Raw genomic sequence first — 6,000 nt, forward strand, 5'->3', positions numbered from 1 at the left:
GAAGAAGATCATCAAAGGTAAGGAATTTTTTATATCGCTATTTCTGACTTTCATGTCGCACCTGCCTGGTTGAAATATGTTTTTCATGTGTTTGTATGCGGGGCGCTGTCCTCAGATAATTGCATGGTGTGCTTTCGCCGTAAAGCCTTTTGGAAATCTGACACCGCGGCTGGATTAAAAAGAAGTTAAGCTTTATTTTGATGTATTAAACTTGTGGTTTTATGAAAGTTAAATATATATAATACTGTAGTTTGAATTTCGCGTTATGCAATTTCATGGATGTTGGCCAGGTGGGACGCTACCATCCCACCTTCCCATATGAAGATAACAGCATGTGTATGTGTGTGTGTGCGCATGTGCGTGACTGTGTGTGTTCGTGCGTGCATGTGTATATGTGTGTGTGTGTGCACGTGTGTGTACGTTCCAGGAGATGACTGATATCATGAGCTCTATGATAAGATGGGAACGTGTATATACCCCTGTACACTGAACAACGCCCCCAAGGAGCACGTCGACAACTTCTTCTAGGTTTTTTATTTATTTATTTATTTTTTATTTCACCTTTATTTAACCAGGTAGGCTAGTTGAGAACAAGTTCTCATTTGCAACTGCGACCTGGCCAAGATAAAGCATAGCAGTGTGAACAGACAACACAGAGTTACACATGGAGTAAACAATTAACAAGTCAATAACACAGTAGAAAAAAAGGGGGAGTCTATATACATTGTGTACAAAAGGCATGAGGAGGTAGGCGAATAATTACAATTTTGCAGATTAACACTGGAGTGATAAATGATCAGATGGTCATGTACAGGTAGAGATATTGGTGTGCAAAAGAGCAGAAAAGTAAATAAATAAAAACAGTATGGGGATGAGGTAGGTAAAAATGGGTGGGCTATTTACTGATAGACTATGTACAGCTGCAGCGATCGGTTAGCTGCTCAGATAGCAGATGTTTGAAGTTGGTGAGGGAGATAAAAGTCTCCAACTTCAGCGATTTTTGCAATTCGTTCCAGTCACAGGCAGCAGAGAACTGGAACGAAAGGCGGCCAAATGAGGTGTTGGCTTTAGTGATGATCAGTGAGATACACCTGCTGGAGCACGTGCTACGGATGGGCGTTGCCATCGTGACCAGTGAACTGAGATAAGGCGGAGCTTTACCTAGCATGGACTTGTAGATGACCTGGAGCCAGTGGGTCTGGCGACGAATATGTAGCGAGGGCCAGCCGACTAGAGCATACAAGTCGCAGTGGTGGGTGGTATAAGGTGCTTTAGTGACAAAACGGATGGCACTGTGATAAACTGCATCCAGTTTGCTGAGTAGAGTGTTGGTAGCAATTTTGTAGATGACATCGCCGAAGTCGAGGATCGGTAGGATAGTCAGTTTTACTAAGGTAAGTTTGGCGGCGTGAGTGAAGGAGGCTTTGTTGCGGAATAGAAAGCCGACTCTTGATTTGATTTTTGATTGGAGATGTTTGATATGAGTCTGGAAGGAGAGTTTACAGTCTAGCCAGACACCTAGGTACTTATAGATGTCCACATATTCAAGGTCGGAACCATCCAGGGTGGTGATGCTGGTTGGCGTGCGGGTGCAGGCAGCGAACGGTTGAAAAGCATGCATTTGGTTTTACTAGCGTTTAAGAGCAGTTGGAGGCCACGGAAGGAGTGTTGTATGGCATTGAAGCTCGTTTGGAGGTTAGATAGCACAGTGTCCAAGGACGGGCCGGAAGTATATAGAATGGTGTCATCTGCGTAGAGGTGGATCAGGGAATCGCCCGCAGCAAGAGCAACATCATTGATATATACAGAGAAAAGAGTCGGCCCGAGGATTGAACCCTGTGGCACCCCTATAGAGACTGCCAGAGGACCGGACAGCATGCCCTCCGATTTGACACACTGAACTCTGTCTGCAAAGTAATTGGTGAACCAGGCAAGGCAGTCATCCGAAAAACCGAGGCTACTGAGTCTGCCGATAAGAATATGGTGATTGACAGAGTCGAAAGCCTTGGCAAGGTCGATGAAGACGGCTGCACAGTACTGTCTTTTATCGATGGCGGTTATGATATCGTTTAGTACCTTGAGCATGGCTGAGGTGCACCCGTGACCGGCTCGGAAACCAGATTGCACAGCGGAGAAGGTACGGTGGGATTCGAGATGGTCAGTGACCTGTTTGTTGACTTGGCTTTCGAAGACCTTAGATAGGCAGGGCAGGATGGATATAGGTCTGTAACAGTTTGGGTCCAGGGTGTCTCCCCTTTGAAGAGGGGGATGACTGCGGCAGCTTTCCAATCCCTGGGGATCTCAGACGATATGAAAGAGAGGTTGAACAGGCTGGTAATAGGGGTTGCGACAATGGCAGCGGATAGTTTCAGAAATAGAGGGTCCAGATTGTCAAGCCCAGCTGATTTGTACGGGTCCAGGTTTTGCAGCTCTTTCAGAACATCTGCTATCTGGATTTGGGTAAAGGAGAACCTGGAGAGGCTTGGGCGAGTAGCTGCGGGGGGGCGGAGCTGTTGGCCGAGGTTGGAGTAGCCAGGCGGAAAGCATGGCCAGCTGTTGAGAAATGCTTGTTGAAGTTTTCGATAATCATGGATTTATCGCTGGTGACCGTGTTACCTAGCCTCAGTGCAGTGGGCAGCTGGGAGGAGTTGCTCTTGTTCTCCATGGACTTCACAGTGTCCCAGAACATTTTGAGGTTGGAGCTACAGGATGCAAACTTCTGCCTGAAGAAGCTGGCCTTAGCTTTCCTGACTGACTGCTTGTATTGGTTCCTGACTTCCATGAACAGTTGCATATCGCGGGGACTATTCAATGCTATTGCAGTCCGCCACAGGATATTTTTGTGCTGGTCGAGGGCAGTCAGGTCTGGAGTGAACCAAGGGCTATATCTGTTCTTAGTTCTGCATTTTTTGAACGGAGCATGCTTATCTAAAATGGTGAGGAATTTACTTTTAAAGAATGACCAGGCATCCTCAACTGACGGGATGAGGTCAATGTCCTTCCAGGATACCGGGGCCAGGTCGATTAGAAAGGCCTGCTCACAGAAGTGTTTTAGGGAGCGTTTGACAGTGATGAGGGGTGGTCGTTTGACTGCGGCTCCGTAGCGGATAAAGGCAATGAGGCAGTGATCGCTGAGATCCTGGTTGAAGACAGCGGAGGTGTATTTGGAGGGCCAGTTGGTCAGGATGACGTCTATGAGGGTGCCCTTGTTTACAGATTTAGGGTTGTACCTGGTGGGTTCCTTGATGATTTGTGTGAGATTGAGGGCATCTAGCTTAGATTGTAGGACTGCCGGGGTGTTAAGCATATCCCAGTTTAGGTCACCTAACAGAACAAACTCTGAAGCTGGATGGGTAACTACTAACTACAGATCTATGATTCAATTTCTAAATAATTTCTTCACCAAGCTGTTTAGTAAGGAATAGTCACAACGACTATCAATCACAATTAAAAACACCAAAGTAGTGCACAATATAGGGAATATGGTGCCATTTGGGAGTTAGACTATACCCTTAAACTTTTACTCTCTAATCTCACCCTGTCAGAAAATGGACAATAACAATGACGGAGTGGTCACCATGGAAGAGTTCCTGTGTGTCTGTGCGTGCGTTTGTGAGTTTGTGAGTCTGATATTGTAGCATGATTCTATAAGATATCATTATGAATGACATGATTTGATGGCGTCTAAAACATCACAATTCATTGTAACTGTCCAGTGTTTTCAGATTTCTATGAAATATGACGTATAATACTTACAATATGAATGAAATAGTTTTACTTCCAAAAGAATATCATTAAGTATGTTAAAAAGCAGCTTTTCTGTGTTGGAATTGCTTGGGCATACCCCAACAACAGAATACTGTGGGTGTATACTGGTCATAACAACATTAATGTAATGTACTGTAGACCGCTGATTGGCCAGCTCATCCTCCTCTAAACCGCTGATTGGCCAGCTCATCCTCCTCTAAACCGCTGATTGGCCAGCTCATCCTCCTCTAAACCGCTGATTGGCCAGCTCATCCTCCTCAAGAGTATGACATCATATTAAGTGTTCTTTCTCCAATTTATGTTTTGGCCACAAAGATGAGTATAGGACAAGTCAACAACAATACTTGAGTATGAGTTAAAATAATATGAACTTTTAAAAGTAAGAATTTCACTGGACAGTTACTTTAAGAACCTGCTTCTGCTATTCTACTGTTTAAAACTTCTATGTTTTCTTCAAACTTCTGCTTCTTACCCGTTGTGCTTTTTGTCCCTTCCTGCCTCCCGTCCAGGATGAGAACATCATGCAGTCCATGCATCTGTTCGACAACATAATTTAGTGACACTTCCTATGGGTGTGGCCTAACAGAAAGGACGCCCATATTGACCCCCACTGCCCCCTAGCTCTATCAAAAAAACAGAGAGTGAAGATGTCAGGGAGGTAAAAGGTACTTCTCCATGGGATCTCCACTTTCCCATCCACCCCTAGGCCCTCTCTGTCCCCAAAGAGAGACATCTACCTACCTGGGAAGGTCAGACAACAGTTAGGGGTTAAGAGCCACACCATGTTGGAGACCATAGCACTCATTCTATATGACATCACATTCTCACTAAACAATGATGTATTATATTCTCTAACTACTAGTTGGACAAAATGGTGGACTGTTATAAAGGCTTTAACACAAGCTTTAATCTCAATGCCTGGTCTGAATGTGTTAACTGTGAGATGTATTATTATCAATCATAGAACATTCCAGAATGTTCCATCTCTGTGTTCTGGAATGGAATGCCCTCTCTGACTGAATTACCCTCCACACTCCAAACATCCATGTTATGTTATATTGTGTCTGTGCGTTTTAAAAATGACAATGAATAATATTTTATGTAACTTGTTGTGTGTCTAGGTGCTGGACATTGCTCCTTCTGAAAGTGTCTGTGTATATTTTTACAGACATGATGATGATGATGATGATGAAGATGAAGATGAAAAAAACACTATTGCCATACAAACCAATGTACTGTAAATGTCTTATTTGTAGTTACTGTACAGCATATACTGTGTAGTACAAGAGGCGTGATTTTGAAAGCTTTTCAAAATGTCACACCTCACACAGTAGTTTACAACAGCAAAAACATTTGATAAAAGCAATAAGAAACGTTGCATCAAGCAGAACTCTTTCCTGGACATTGAGGCAAAAATGTGCCAGAACTTTGTCTTAAAAAAGTATATATATATAAAAAAAAATTAAGCAAACGTATACTTTGCGTATCATCTAATAGTACCATATGAAGTAATACAAATAATAGAAACAGAATATCTATTGTTGTTAGACTTCATATATAGTCTCACAAGTCTAGTGATTGTTTTGTTTTGTTGAATAGAGTAGTCCTGTGTGGCTCAGTTGATACAGCATGGCTCCTGGGTTCTATTCCTGCCGGGACCTCCATATGAAAAATGTATTCAAACATGACTGTAATGACTGAGTGAATGAATTTGGATAAAAGTGTCTGGTAGATGGCGTATATTATTATATACTATTATAAACTGGGAAATTTGGTTTCTCGATGCTGATTGGCTGAAACCGCATTTCAGAAGAGAAAAATACTTTATTGCTTCTATAAACTGGTGACCAACGTAATTAGACCAGTAGTCATTTTCTGTCATACCCATGTTATACCACACCTTTCAGCCAATCAGCATTCAGGGCTCAAACCACCCAGTTTATATTGGTCAATATTCCACACCTCCACAGGCATTATATCACTTAGTTTAAATATACAGATATTCAAAGTTTTTGTCAAACTTGTTGTGTTCTTGTCTTCTTGGTTCTGGGTTTGTTGTATTCAGGTCTACTTTGTTCTGGGTTTGTTGTGGTCAGGTCCTCTTGGTTCTGGGTTTGTTGTGTTCAGGTCCACTTTGTTCTGGGTTTGTTGTGTCCAGGTCCACTATGTTCTGGGTTTGTTGTGTCCAGGTCCACTTTGTTCTGGGTTTGTTGTGTTCAGGTCCACTTTGTT

This window comes from Oncorhynchus tshawytscha, unplaced genomic scaffold (assembly GCF_018296145.1).
Source record: "Oncorhynchus tshawytscha isolate Ot180627B unplaced genomic scaffold, Otsh_v2.0 Un_contig_8238_pilon_pilon, whole genome shotgun sequence".
Classification (NCBI taxonomy): Eukaryota; Metazoa; Chordata; class Actinopteri; order Salmoniformes; family Salmonidae; genus Oncorhynchus; species Oncorhynchus tshawytscha.